Source organism: Nyctibius grandis, chromosome 4 (assembly GCF_013368605.1).
Source record: "Nyctibius grandis isolate bNycGra1 chromosome 4, bNycGra1.pri, whole genome shotgun sequence".
NCBI classification, from domain to species: Eukaryota; Metazoa; Chordata; class Aves; order Nyctibiiformes; family Nyctibiidae; genus Nyctibius; species Nyctibius grandis.
In genome coordinates this window covers 43,349,777-43,366,175 of record NC_090661.1, presented here as the reverse complement: position 1 = coordinate 43,366,175, position 16,399 = coordinate 43,349,777, and the positions used below count along the sequence as shown (strand labels likewise).

The following is a 16,399-nucleotide window of genomic DNA, read 5'->3' as shown; positions in this document are numbered from 1 at the left end:
TTCTCCTTCGGAATAGCATACAGACCATAGAAATCAGTATCACTTTGGAAACATGCTGTGAAACACACTCTATTATGTTCTGCCAAATAACCACATGAAGAATCATGGCCATTGTCATCATTATGGTTTTGATTTAAATTAGTTTCTCTCATAATCTGTATGTATGATGTTTAGGTTCAAAGTTACATGGTTCCTTGACCAGCTCCCTTTTGAAAGTCCACTGTTTTCATGTTAGGAAGAAAGCGAAGTTTGCAGTGACAGGACTGGTCCTCCTGGGAGAGTAAAGCAAAAGTGTCAAGGGAACTCCTGAACAATCTCTGCTGTTCTGATGGACAGGCAATCATATCAAATAACCGAACTCACAGAGATATTGCTAGGACTACTTTTATGCCACTTACAGAGAGATTCAGCAGCTATACATGCAAACATCTGACTTAGGCTCAGAAACTTAAAAGGGGGCATAAGAAAGGAAGGGACTGTTGCCTAAAATCAGAAGGACCTTTAAGAAGATTATCTGTCCTCTTTTAAAGCAGATTTCCAAGATTCAAGTTGCAAGAAGGGAATGAAGCATACAACATGGTAATGTACACACATCGCATGAAATGCGATGATGTATATACAAACCCTGTGAAACTATATTTAGATTATAGGAGAAATTCCCTGTCTCTGCCTGCAACTCTTATCAGTTCATTGAGAATCACATTTTTTAATAGGTCATACTGAGCTCTACTGAAAATCCATCCACCTACTTCGATGCTTAAATGGAAACAGAGTTTTTACAAAAAGTTACTTCATTCTGCTAAAACTTTTATGCTGATGGACTTGGTGTTTGTTCTAATGTAAGAACAAACACCAAGTCAGGCCATAGGCCCATCTAATCCTTTACTGTTTCCATGTCAGTGGGGAAAAGCAGACACACAGGGAAGATGATATAGTTACACATTCTTTGAACACTCTACCAACAATATGTGGCTCAAGTATTTCCTGAGTCAGAGATGGTTTCTGTGCGCTTTGAAAAGAGCCAGCATCATCAGCAAGGAATAGCTAAAATATAAAAAATAGTATTGGAAATCCATTTATTCTCAATTAGCTGGTGCAGAGACAATGCTGGAATGGTTAAATCATAGTTTTTGCAGCTCCTGGCTGCCTCACAGTTACACTAACAGTCACATTCCTGATGAAGCTGACTATATTAAAAAAAATATCGTCTAATCTTCTTGCTTCTGTTCTGGATGGAGCGTACGGAACAACAACAAAATCAATAAACTTTAACTCCCTGTCCTTCTCTCTGTGAACAAGATGCACTGCCAGTTTCCTTGCTCACACACCCTGACTGGTGTAATGTGAGGTCGCTATCCAGATTAGTTCTCTCATTTATCGTCTTTCAGTTGGAATCTCTCTGCTGCCAATAAATAAGTGAGAACTTCTAGGATAACATGGATCACACTTGCTCTTCTGTGAGAGCAGATGCTCAGGAAGGCACAGCACAGCAGTCACGGCCCTGATTTATTTATTTATTTATTTACTTCTTTTAATTGCTGACCTTCGTACTCTCTTAGTACTCACCATATTCAGAACAGACTTCCTCCTTTGCAGGGATAAGCTGGCAATGGTGTTTACCTGATGAAGGATCTATGAACAGAATCACATGGACTGTGATTCCCACAAAACAATCTGTGATATGCTAGCGCTTGAAGCAGGACTTGGGGAAAAAAGTGATCAGTGAGGCATAAAAGCGTAATTAAGTCTAAATGAATGGGAGTTCTTTCTCCTAAGCCTTGCCAGACTACAGCACACTTCTTACTGCAATCTAATATTTACTTTCCCTTTAAAATGTTTTAATGCATATTCAATAACCAACTATAGTCCTGAACATGTATATTATAAAAAATTGCAATTATAAAAAATTGCAATTACAAGATTCAAAATAACGGAGTAGCTTCTCTGTGAGATAAGACTGAATACACCACATCTCTTGAACTTTGGAAAAAATGATGAAGTGGGAACAAGGTAGGACTGTACAAAATCACATGAGGTCTGGAGAAAATAAGGGTGAGCAGGCATGTTCCTTGTTTTTTCCTTTCACTGCCTCCCCCTCCCCACCCTCCCAACCCTTGGAGGCGACCAGTGAAGTCAAACGGAAGCAGCTTTTAACAAAAGGAAGTATTTTTTCATGTAGTGCACAGTTACAATCACTTGTCACCGTGCAAGATGGAGAGGCCAACAAATCTGAAAGCAATTCTTAAACTCAACAAAGAGTAATTAAAAAACCCACAAAAGTATGGGTACCCCGTTTGGCTCAGAAAATCCTTAAAGTGCAGACAGTCAAAGCCAGGAGGAAAATGCTATTACATGCTTGTCTTACTCTAATATTTTTCCCCATGTATTTCCTAGTTGCCACTGCCAAAAATGGAACACTAGGGTTGGTGGATCTTTTGTCTTACCCAGTAGGACCACTCATCTGGCCCTGTCACAAATTTGGACCCTCAGTAGCACTGTGTGTAGCAAAGGTGACTGGGTTTGGATACAAAAGGTTATACATGCAGTTCACACATATCAGAAACTGATCTTAATTAGAGTACTTGTTAACCTTGTAGGGGAATTTATGTCATAATTCCCCAAAGTTAATTTAAAGATCAAAGGAAACATCCTACATGGTGTACCTTATTGCTCATTTAAACTCCTTTATTTATACAAGCATATACTGTTAACAGAAACATTCATTACTCCTAGAACTCATGAAATGTGTACTGGAAGAGAGAATGCAGTTCTGATGATACAGGGAAAAGAAGAGAAGAAAGAAAAAGAAAAAGGAAGTCAGCATGAGATCCTGTGCTCTGCATTAGAAAGTAGGAAACATGGATATTACTTCTGGATTCTGTCCCTAGTTTACTGGACTAAAAGTCCCAAAAAGCAGCAGTATAATCACAGCCTTCAATCCAAAGCCAGTCGATGTCAATGGAAGTATTTTCATTAATTTCAATGGGTTTGGATCAGACCATTAAGCCTTGTGAAGTAACTGCTTGTAACGTCACTCAACATCAACTCTCTGACCACTCTAGGAGCCACACTGGCAAATTCATAATGAAAGCCACTCTCATTTCTTAACTGAAGAAAAATTACTGTAATGCTTGTAATATTGTTGGCAGGTAAAAGACAGTAGCAGTGGTAGTAGTGCGTGTGCATGTTTATAACTTCTAACCAAAAGCAGAAACAGTCACAGCAAAAGCATTTTCTACTGAAAAATCATGAAAGAATGGTGCATTTGTACGTTATTTGACTCATTTGGCAGTTAACCAACCAACTTGGCAGAGAGGATTCTCCTTTAATTTTAGATACGAATGTTTGAAATACACAAAGGCATCAATTGCAAAAAAAACAAACCTCAGTCAATAAAGAAATATTCTATGTAATGTGACTGTTGTAGAACACTTGATTTTTAAATCTTGGTTCCTAATTTGAGATATTTTGGGGCTGCCATTACCTTTTGCAAGCTGGCTGCAGTGACTTATGAGAATTTAGCTGGCGATCTCAGTCAGCTTTGTAGTAGACAAACAGATCATTAAATCCAACCACATGGCTAGTATTCTCTTGTCACTGACAGTGGTTATTCCAGGCAGCAGTATACTCGGTTTTGTGAGAGCTTACATTACCAGGTGGAGTGTGCAACAGAAAATTTTAGAAACTAGATTCCAATCAGCAGCTCCGTGGACTTTTGTTATTTTTACTGTAGGCTCATATAAAGTACAATTTGAAAGTATGATCACTTCATAGTCTGAAGAACTTGTTAGTTTGTCAAGTAGGGATATATTGGGAACTTGTTTCTTGTGGACATGCAGAAGTAGAGAAGATGGTTATTTCAACTTCTCTGAAAAAATACCACACTACTTACTGAACTTCTCCCAACCTTGTCATTTCTGGCCCTTAATTATTACTGATTAGCTATCTCTGGCCACAATTTGAGTCACATTGACATCTTCTGGAAAGAAAAAGAGAGAAACCTTGCAGTAAATTTACGTTCCTAATAAAAAGTCAGGGCCTACACACAGTATGTTCAGGTGTTCAGTTCATGCTTACAAGCCTATTGCAGCACTACTCAAGACTTCCTCTCCTTTTACATGCTCAATTTACCACTGATGTTAGAAAGAGCTCAAGTACTTTTCAATGCTGCTCTGCCAACATGTAACAAAGATGGCACTGCGTGCTAGGTCAGAAGGGAAAAAAAAAAGTTTTGAACCATACAGTATGGCACTCCTGGAAATGCTGCATCTTTAGATACATCAGCAAGTCTTGCCCAAATTCAAAGTACTTACATACCGTTTTCTGAAGCAAAGAAACAAACAGAAAACTAGAAATCTACTTAACAAACTATATAAGGAATTCTTTAGTGACTCTACTAATGAATTACTTAGGTAAATTTCATTTTTTTTAAAACTCTATTATTATACATATTTATTTATTTTTCTGCAGTATTTGCACATTGCTTATAATGAAATTTACAGCCCTACTAATAATATCACCATGTGGCAACAAAGAGCATACAAAAGCTAATTTTGAATCGCAGAGAAGAAATAACAAAGATTTAAACCATTTTAGACAGTACATGCAATATAGAAAAGAATGGCACAAAATATCCACACTGCATAACTCTCATGATATTTTCTAAATCAATTATTTATCCTTGGAGAGATTAAGTTCTTAAATTATCTATAATACTAATTTAGCAAAAATATACGTTTCACAATATGCTGACATCCTTCAGAACTTCAAAACATATTTTATTTTAAACGAGCTACATGGTAAGCGTAAGAAAACAAAGCACCCTTTGCAATTTTATATTCCAAGTGGCTTATGCTTTCTTTAATGACAAAGAAACTTCTGAGTAATAGTAAATCTATCCTATATATTTATATATAGGTTTATTTGTGGTGCATGTGTGCACATATGCACGAGTACTATAAATCAAGCGAGGCTATCCAGCAGAGGGCTCCTTTGAAACAGAATGTGGAAAAGCAGGCAAACTCTCAACGTATAGACAATACAAAGATTACACAAGCAGTATGTATGCTAAGGCCCATCAATTATTTTAGCAAATCACCAACATACAAATGGTGCACTGACGCAATAATTTTAAGTTCTTTTCAAAGAATGAAATGCTTTCATGAAACCTGTTGGATAAAAACATGGGAAACGGATTTTCTTTAAAAACCACTCTAATCTTCACATTTTCATTAATCTTCACATGCCTTCATTAAGGCATTGTGTGCCTATCAAGAATAATCAGTCTAACTGTATTTTTATTTTCAGTAAAAATCTGTATAAAGCAACAAGAAACACTATCTAATTATTGACCAGGCACTTATGTACACAACACTAAACCCAGAGAGAAATGGCATTCAACAAGTTTTTCTGTTTTTCTTTCATGAAAAATATAGAAACGGAGAACTGGAAGGCAGCACAGACCATCATATTTGCTTCTGCCCCATATAGCAATATTTTAGAATCAACTCATAATCAACTTCCATTTTGTGGTAATTTACTGATAGTGCTAGTCTGCAAAAATCTTTTGATTTGCCTTCCAGAAGCATAAAATGCTACTGTGACATTAAGAGTGGTCTGCATATTGTTTCACAGTTTCTATTTTGTCATTTCTGCTCACTTTAACTTATTTCTTGGGCATTCCCAAGAAATACAACAGTTTTAGTTATAAAGAATGCATCAGCAGCCTCTGGAAAAAGTAAGTTAATCTGATCCTTCACATTAATAGAAGATTAAAGTACCAGTATATCAATGGTTGAAATGCCTAACAGATTTACATAATCCACTTTTTCTCAGTTTCTAGATGTCTGCATTTTTTTTCCAAACTTGGTAGTGATACATGAAAAAAATACAAAGGGAAAGAAATGAGTCTGAAGTCAGTTATGCTTCCAAAGTCTCATCCGGTAAACAGAATATTCGAGTGTTAAAGAAGGTCAAATGTCAACAAACCTTAAAAATACAAGCCATTTTCTGTTTCTTACATTATAGAACATTTTCACTTTTTTAGAAGTTCCATCACATATATGCCCACGAGCAACCTTGTACAGAGCTTACTGCATGAAACAGACAGAATGTGGGTGAACACTGTGCAGATCTGTATTTTCTGGAGTCACGGAACTATAGAAATGGAAAACTTTCTTATCCATGTTGCTGCTGCTGAATGGCTAATAGGACTGAAGAGGTTGCTACTTGGCTTTCGAGAAACCGTTTGGGGAGGAGGGAATTTGGCCACCCTGCTGATCTCTACGTATTCTGTCCTGCAGGATTTTGATCCGTGCACATTCCTGCATTACAGAATCCATCTGCTATCACCCGTGCCCCTTGCCAGCCCTGCCCCACACAGCTATAGCCAAAGCTGGAGCTGGGCTTTGAAAGGGATATAGTTTTGTAAAACTTACAAGATAACTGTATTATAATATGGGCTTCACATAAATAAGTTAAAGAATGTGGAAAGTAAACTTTTACCTTTACTACAGACTTACAAATTGCATAAACATACTATATTTTCTTCCATATGAATATCACATTCTGGTATTTATGTTGCAACTAGCCAGACAACATTTGCTAATAACAACTACTTTTAATACAGCATATCAAACTGCTTAACCCCTTGGCTTGCCGGGCAGTTTAGAAGCTCCTACTGTGATGTTTTTGTTCTCACATATGTGCCAGTAAAGGCTGTCATGCTCCTCATTAAATAAACAGACATACATGCCAATTATTAATTTAATTTACAGGGTGAGTCTTGACATAGAGCTAGGAAGTGAATTGCTAGCACCTCCTAAATTGTCTCATCTTAAAATAGCAAGCAATTAGGTTTTAGTCCCACCTCCAAAGTTATGCCACTGTAATGACATCAGAATGTCGGCAAATCACTAGTTCTGTATTTTACTGTCATAGTGCAAGTTGTCCACTACTATGTACAGTTATATAAACAAAGGCCTGCACCTTAAAATAAAGCCATACCTTTCAATTTTGCAGGTATCCCATTTTTTTTATGGTTCTAAATTTCGGCAGGATTATGTTTGACATCTGTATTTGAAGCATGCTTAGCTTTATAGCTTTTTTATTTGAATGAATATCATTGTTTTAATATTCCAAATACAACATTACTGTTACTATTTTGAAAAGCATTTTTTCCATTTAAATATTCACCTGAATATGCAGATGTGCTTCTAATTTTCTGTTCTTTTCTAGCAGCATAGAACATTTCTGACATTTCGTTTGGGAAGAGTCCCTTGAAATTCAAACAGTCCTTTAGGAAGGGACAGATATCTCTTCTTGACGCAAACAGTTGGCTAACAGCATCAAAATTATGTCTCCATGAGAAGCAGATACACAAACGGTTCTAATGGAAATATTTGGATCATTTCCTCACTTATAATTTGGGCGTAGCATTGCCACATCTCCCTGCATAACATTCCTGTTATCTTGCCTTTCTTCCTCATCTACTCAAGCAGAACTTTGTCAAGGCTCCCATCACCATGTGTCTCAGCTTCTGTCATCCCTTCTTTTACCATCCTGCAAACAACATCTACCTTGTCTATTTATTCAAAAATGGTATTAAAATTATGCATTTCCTGGGTCTGTACCCTCTAATGTCATGATTACTGCCACTTTCTCTCTGTTACCCTTTTCTTACTAAATTGGGTACAAGATACTTTTCCAGGTACTACTGTGCCTATTTGCTCTCTCTTACTTCATAAAGGAATAGAGAGCTTCTGCTCCTGTTCCACAAATCAAAAATTATCCAGGTAACACTCTATGCAACTTACTGCACTTCATGCAAAACAGCTTTTCTCAAGCACCCACAATGCCATCTCCACCTCAAATCCCTAACTGAAAGTGTTCTCTATGGATGAAGTTACAATAAAATCCACAACAGATGGGAAAGTTGAATGTTTCACTGAAATATAAAGAGAAGTGATTTCTGCAATAAACATTTCTGCCTAAGATCATTGAGAGGAGATGGCCTTCTCAAGAAATTTTAGGGAGTAGTCCTGTTAAACTTATGGACCACTGATGAAATAATTGGCTATGAATGTGTGATTACAAGCAGTACATTTCTTATCTTCATACAAGTTTTGCACTGATAAAAGAGACATAAATTTGCAATGGTACTACATTCCTTTTCCTCTCATCTCTTTTTTTTTTTTCTCCCTGGTGTAGTTCTGTGGGAAGAAAAGTTGTGAACTATCCATGATTTCAAACCTTGTATCTGCATTAAGAGAACTTTTGATTGAAAGTAACCTTTTGACCGACAAAGTCTGCACATTTAGCTTCTCTGAGGCTGTACTGATAGCATAAAATTTCTAACCAAAAAATCTAGAAAAGCATCTTTGAATCAGTTGCCTTTTCTGTCCTAGTGTTCTCTTCATTATCTGTAATTATAGGCAAGCTCAAGGCTTCCAGTTCAAAAAGCAAAGAAATAAAGGGACATTTACCTTAGGCATATTCCTGTCCCCTTTCCCCAGTTCTTGATGGCTACTGTCACTTACAGCAGATTCACCTCATGCAATGCTGCTAATGTCCCTGCCTTTCTGGGCTCTCTCTCTGTACTAGCACTCCCACTGTTGCCTCTATCAAAACTAGCAACTGCTGTAATTTTACAGTGAGATGAGCTAGTGTAGGAATGAAGGATATCAGTATCAACACATACCTGTTTAGTGTATTCAAGAAAGTGCCCATGTCAAATTTTAAGGATTTTTTTAATACAGAAGAAAATGGACTTCTAGTGCATTAGCTTTCCAAAGCACATCTAGGATAATCAAGACAACAGAACAAAAAAAGAAAGCATGATTTTAAAAATTTCCATAGCATATAATCCTTTAATAAAGAGCACGATAAAAGCTAGAAACATCCACAAGTTCCAGAGATAATATAAATGTTACTTTAAATACCAAACTCTGCCCTCAATTACATCCAAGCAAAATCAGATTTTAGTTGCGGGTAAGCACGGCGTGTTGCCCATTGCAAAAGCAATTCCCTTCTGTTTCAGTGAGCTGTTTAGTTCTGTTATGAAGAAGTGAATTTAAAGGAGAGAAGCACTATTTGCTCATTTTCTGTACAGAGTCTGATTTTACCAACAAAGTAATGCAACATGGAAGTGCGATTATTTAAACCAGCACTTCACTACACAGAGGGCTGTTCAATGCACTGCTCTTGCCAGGCTTGTCACAATGACTGACATTTTCTAATATTGAACTGGAAATAATATGGATATTTAATACTGCAGAGTTTACATCAAGTAAAAGAAAAGTGCTATTGTTTATCAGCAATCTACTTCTGATGGCATATATCTATATAGACAACATTATTGACGTGATGAAACATGATTATCAAATAATGGAATAAACACATCTGTACAATATTTGCATGTTTCATATCAGGTGATTTTAAAATCTTGTAAAGCCCTATTCTTAACCATCTTCTATGCTCTCCTCTTGAATTTTGACTAAAATTTACCTTTTAGAACTGTTATGCCACTCATGAATTTTTTACAATATCCATCTGTGCATTGCAATCTCTATTCTCCATGGCTCCACATTGTTTTGGCTAACTAACAGGCCCATATGTTGCCTTAATGTATTTCTGCACAACGTTTGTGCTTTTGGAAAAGAAAAAAAAAAACCACAGGGAAAAACCACAGGCCTAAATAAGCTATAAGGAGCATCCACATACAGTTAGACTGTCTTTACTGAGTCTGGAGACATTATGATTCTGCTGCGACAAGCAGCATTTGTCTTCATTTTGTCTGACTGTCCTCATGTGTTATTATTAGTGGCTGTCAGGCAGCAGCAGAAAAAAAAATAGCATCACTTGACTAAGAAGTTGAATGCATAAATGCAATAACTACACATTGGTAGCTGAGGAGAGGATGTCTGTTAAGATGGTCTAAATGCAAAAACCCTCCTATAATTACATTTAAAAGGGAAAAAACCACATATCTGGCAAAACATAAGCATCCCTCCTCCCTTCTGCTTGCATAGCTAAATTAGGAACTAATTATAAATACAACTTAGCAGCATCTGAAGAAGTTGCTTTGAGAATGTCCTTTCAGAATGTCAGTTTAGTTTAATAGCAAGAAAACAAATATGTTGCAACATTCACATCCAGTCATGTTTTTCTGATAACGTTGATAAACATGAACATTTTAAAGATGAGTTTCTTATATGGAAGTTCACACTGAAATGTATTTAGCGCTTTTAAAGCCCAATGCACAACACGTAGTCTCTGGTTCTGAGCTGCTCCAAATGAAGTTTCTTTACAAAGCTTTTTCAGTTGTAACATACAGTAAGTGATAATAACTGAATATCTTTTACATGGCATAAAACAGTGCATACAGAAATTTACACTGTAAGAAGGAGAAACCATAGGCTTTCAACCCGAGATATGTACAGACTGTTTAAAAACAGATATAAGTTTATGACATTCTTAGCTTTAAAGTGATAATTTTTTTCTCTAAGAGTACGTATATTTTGAAAATACATACACAGAAAGGTTGCAGACCATCTTTTTTTACAGGACAGCCAATACAAAATTCATCTGTGGAGTCCCATAACAAACTGATCTCCCATGAAAATTATTTCATAATACCTTATTTAGCTAAATTTATTTCACTTAAGGATTAATAATCAAATGAGTGCCATTACAAAAAGTATTTTGCCTTCAGCTATAAAAAAACAGCCAAAAAAACCACTCCAAAACAAGTCAATTGTGAAATGTGGGTCCTGCTGCAGTAAAAGGCAAAATTTCCATTTACTTCAATGGAACTATTTCTATTGCAAGTAAACTAGTTATGTCAGGAATCAAAATGAAGTAATATGCAGCAGATAGTACTGACAACAGCTTCCCATGAGGAGCCTTCAATGACACACACAGCTACCAGGAATTTTGCCAGTAACTAAAAGATCTGGTGGCAGATCACCATTCATAATAGCTAGGAAAAGATGCTTAGCACTCACTGCTGATCCTGTTTGTTTTTATTCTAGGTCTGTGGATAACTACCAAGTTTCAATTTCCAAAATTAACCTTCACTTTTAGCTGTTTTCATTTGGGAGCCTTCTATTATTTTTCTCCTTTAAAATTTCACACTCTAGCAGATTCAGACACACAAGTTGAAAGGGGAGCTCTAGCTTACAGTTTTGCCATCAGTGGTTCAATCACTGGATTTTCTAATCTTGTTCAGATTTTATACAAAGTTCAAAGTGATAGCAACTCACTGCCCTTCACTTACGCATGTCACAAAAGCTGTTCACCTTCACAAAGTACATATACTAAATGGAAATACACTGGAAAACTTATGTAGCCAGAGACTGAATGATTTGCTCAGGAAACACAAGAAGTCTGACACAAAGCCAAAAAGAACAGTCCAAATTCCTGAATCCCGATCCAGCTTTCTAAGCATGAATTGGTGGCACAGCTCACACGCCAAACAGTTAGGCGTAAGCTTAACTTTATGAATCAGGAACTGTGAGCACATTGTCACAGCTTTGTCTCCTATTAGCACTGTAAACCCAAAAGGTGGGGCAGGAGAAAAGGGAAAGGAAGCAGAACTGGGTTGGGCTGGGTAGCACTTTGGCCTGTTTTCAGCAGAATGATGAAATTACTTTCAAAAGTGAAATATATATGATTGCTGTTGATACTGAACTGAGACAGATAATACCTTGTCCCACATATTTTGTTTTAGCTGTGTTGACAAAACTTTTATTTAACTTAAAGAAGGAAAAAAGTTTCAACAAAATAAATGAGAAACAGCCACAGAACTCTACATGGCCATATTTACAGAGTTATTTTTCTGAACCACACTGAGGTAATTGCACAAGATTATACTACACAGAGCCATAAAACTGTATCCAATCTTTAACAGAAGCAGCCTCTTCGTGCCATATACAGGAGACAGGAACAACCACTTTCATATTTCCTATTTACAGAAATGCCCTTCCATTCTTTGTTTTTCCTTCCTGATATCACAGAAAACACTACTGAATTGTACTCAAGAGAAAGACGAAAACAGAGTTAAAAATGAAAAAAAAAGTGTTTTGTCATTTTTGGGCAAGGATAGTTAAAAGGAAAAACTATATTTAAACTGACAGAAAAGTTGAGGAAGTGGGAAGAAGTAAAAATTAAATTAATCTCCACCTAACGAATAAGAACTCCCTGTATTAGCATCCTGTATAGCACTCTTGATTAAAATTAAAGTGAAACTAAGAATACTCTTGCTAAGAACTCTGTTTTCATGATGTTGGCTGTGCAGCATAAGATATCAAGACTCAAACTGCATTTCAAATTCTTCAACGCTGGATAGCATAGAGGTGTATTAATCTCTTTTGGGTTTCTCCTGTGTCAGGCAGTCCCTTGCTTCAGTTCCTTCTGGAATATGTTTGGAAGAATCAAATGGGTTTAGCCTTTCCTTGGCTACATGTGGTACAACTGGTACACTTCTGTCAATTAAATGGCCTGTGCCCCTATTCTCCAGGACATAAACAGCTTCGTTCTGTGTCCTTCCATATAGTTTCAATGTGAGTTTATGGGCTTTTCAGAATTAGCTCATCCCTCTATAATTCAGTAGCTGTTCCCAATTAATTGCATGCTTGGGCGCTGTTATTTCTCATCAAGGGAGTTTCATTCCTGTAAGGTTTGAAAGTTAGGTTTCACCCACTCTTGTTCTAGAATAAAATCATTCACACATGGAAACAATCAGGAGCAATTAATATGGAAAAATCCATGTGCAGACAAGCAATGTACAATCAGTATAAAAAGCAAGCTCTTCCTGCAACATTTAGGGCTGCATCACAATACTTAGCTGCTCCATAGCAAGTACAGATGGGAAACCCACTTGAGTTTGGTCACATTTGTTGTATTTTAATAACAGAAAATAGTCCACAGGAATGTATGTCTTATTATCATTTTTTAATTGCTTAGACTTGCAGAGTCTTCTGAAACAAATATACGCAGTAATGGTTAATAAGTTTATGAATATGCACGAACATGTTATTGCTTTTTTTTTTAAACTTTGTTTCTCTGTATTGATGTTTGCCTGCAACAGTAGCAGAAAAGGGACTTGCTCCTTACAACTTGATCTATTCTCTAGTCAATTAACATATGAACTACATAACAAAGCACTTTAAACTATTTGATGTTATCTAAGCTATTTTGTTCTGTTTTTTCTAGCAGTGGTGGATTTTATATTGCATCCCTCTCAGATCTACAGGGTGCAGAAGCACACGGCTTCATCTTTCAGTGCACTCCAAGAGGCTGCATTCTTCAACTCCCTGCACCCACCCCCGCTTTCCATGAGGCCTTGCAATGGACTCTTGTATCACAGACAAACATGATCTTTTTCTGAAGGGAGCACTCAGCATTTCAAGCTAAGCCAGAGAGCAGGTCTAATACTTCATTCTTCCATACTGCAGGAGAGGTTGCACTTACTGTCTGGCAGAGTACAATACTTCTCAAACTCCTCAATCAGTTAAGTATTGCTATTAGAAATCTTATGCTCTTCTTGTGAAGAGCTGGAAAGAAATCTCAATAACGTAACCCTGTAAGAGTCTTTGGATTTTTTTTCATCTGCATGATTTATTTTACTCACTGAGAAGGGCAAGGAGCATTGAAAAATTTAAGGCACTTTTACATTAATTACTAACTCACGGATATTCTTAAGTTCTTTCCCATCAGTCTCCTGCCCTTCCCTCTACTCTTTCCTTCTTGTTATTTTTTTTTTTTTTTAAATTTTCTATAATTTTTCAAAAATGCACAGATCAGCTTCCTTTGGAATAAGTAACTATAGTTCTTCTGTAGTTTATACTATTTTCACATGGATTCAGTACAAATCACTTGTCATTATATTCTGTACACTTTTAAAATACTTATAGAAATTATTTTCTGTCTTTACACTTTCAACATTGTGCCTTCACTTTTCTTCACAACTGTTAAAAATTACCCAGATCTTTGGATTTTATGGTTAGGTTGAGCATATAGAACAACATTTGCATGGCCTACCTGCTCCTAGTATTTTCTATTGGTTAGGTATTTCTGAAGGCTAAGAGGTCTGGATGAGGACAGGAAATCCAAGCCAAAGAGCCTCTGACGGCATCTGGGCCAAAAATTATATCAGGCTCTCATTACATCATCACCACATCACAGCGTTGGGTAGATGCCACTCCTAGATACGTTGGAGGAGAAAAGGAAGAAATTCAGGGGTAAGTCCTGTATTAGAGAAATTGCTGAGTATTAAAGGTAGCTAAGGCACTCCAGTGTTTGAAACTGCAAAATGTGAGGATCAGCCAGATAAAGTTTTCTAGCATTCACCTTTCATCCAGAGCCACAGGAGCTACTAAAGCAACATTTAAAGTACAGGAAAGTTTCAGAGAGCTACGTCAACTTTTGAGTGACAAATCATCATTTCAAGAATAAGCCTTAGTCAGTGGACACGTGCTCAGCTGAGAGGCTTCAGAAGAGCAGCTCTACACTGGAAGGTTTCTAGAACTCCGTGAAGAAAATGTAGGTAGGGAGAACACAGTTCCCAATGCCTTGGAATTGACATCAGCTGACCGTTTTAGAGGGGTGTGAATGCAAACAACAAAATCCCATATGTGCCAGCAATGTGGCAAATGAAAAAGACTCACAAAGGCTGGAAATCTCTCTACGGGAATCACCACAAGCTATTTTTCAGTCGCACAAATGTCAACTTATTTTCTGATTAAACCAAAGTCTACACATGCAGAGACAGTCACTCAAGTCAGAGCTCAAAAAAGTACTAAGCATAAATTCAGAAAGACCTATGGTGAATTACATACCTTGCCACAAAACATAATGAGCAAAGCTATGGGCAATTGAGTTTTGTGAATGACACAGGGCTGAGGACATGGGAAGTCTCATTCTGTTGTGATGAAACCTTCCAAGTACTAAACGCATATGACTAAACAGGCACATAAACCTTTCCCTCCATCTTTTTCACTTTTTAGAACAAGTCTATATCCAAACTTGAAATGTGACAGAAACAAGTATATATGATCTGAAATGCCATCAATCACAAAATTCACAGACAGCAGCAAACAAAACAATACCTACCCACTCAGTCCTGCATAAGAACTACCTGAAGGTTCTTATTTTTGGCATGCACTGAAAACAGACTTCCAGAATGCAAAACTGAGACAATGATTTCATAAAGAAATAGATGGGATTTAGCTACTGATTTGAGGGGATTGTTTTAGAACAGATGAACATAGAGGTCATTTTGAATTAGAAAACAGATTAAAGATTAAATATAGTATCAACAGTGACAAGCACACTTAGACGTCAGCTTATATGGATTTATTGCAAAAAAAAATCCCCTTGACTTATTTCTAACAGGGTAGGATTATTATTCAGTTCCGGTTTTGAGACTCTACATGTTCATCTTATTTACATAATGCATATGTGGAAGAGTGTGCTCATCTAAACTCAGCTGAATACATAGAGAAGGGATGCTCTCCTACAGTCGTCTGAGAACATCAGGTTATTGTCCTGGTTTGGCCCAAACCAGGCCAATTAGTCTTAGAGAAACCAAGGTCACTGCTAAATTCCTCTCTGCTTATGAGTGAAGAGCCGAAGGGGGCTCGCACCTGCAGGGAGGAGCAGACAGGGCAGGTGACCCAAGATTGACCAATGAGGTATTCCATCCCATACATGTCATTCTCACTTTCCTATTTATCACTAGCCCACTGCCTCCTGGAGGTGGGGCCCAGGAGGGAGGGGCCCTCCTGTCTCCCACTGATTGGTACCAGCTTTGCCAGTTTCCAGTTAAAAGCCTGCAGGTGTGATGGCAGGGAGCTACTGCATTTTCCCCTCTGCCCGTGCTGGGGAGAGCTACTGCACTTTCCCCTCTGCCCGTGCTGGGGGGAGCTATTGCATTTTCCCCTCTGCCTGTGCTGGGGGGAGCAACTCTGCCTGAGGAGGATTTCCAAGCTCTCAGTCTTGGCTTTGTATATACTTGTATATATTTGTATATATTTGATTATTTCTATTATTATTGTTATTATACTCTTTTTCATTATTATAGTTTATTAAAACTGTTTTAACTTTCCAACCCATAAGTCTCTCTCCCTTTTCCCTTTCCCTTTCCCTTCGGGTGGGGGGGGGGGAAGGTTAACAGAGAGCATCTGCCACAGGTTTAGTAGCCGGCCCAGCTTTAAACCGTGACAGTTATCGATAACTCAGAGACAACTCTCACTGTAGCATTTGACGAACAGCTAGCCTCATTCAAGAAATTTACAGAAGCAAAGGTAATGATTTCTCTGTGTGAAAACTCTCTCTGAGTAGAGTCACAGAGTAGTAAGTGAAGTAATGTAAAGAGGGGAAGAATTGCAACCCTTTGTGA

At 37.3% G+C, this 16,399-nt stretch overlaps 1 protein-coding gene across 1 annotated transcript in view; it reads right to left on the bottom strand.

The window, feature by feature from the left end:
* Positions 1 to 16,399, bottom strand: part of NPAS3 (neuronal PAS domain protein 3) — a 640,005-nt gene that overhangs the window by 274,615 nt on the left and 348,991 nt on the right. The window lies entirely within an intron of this gene.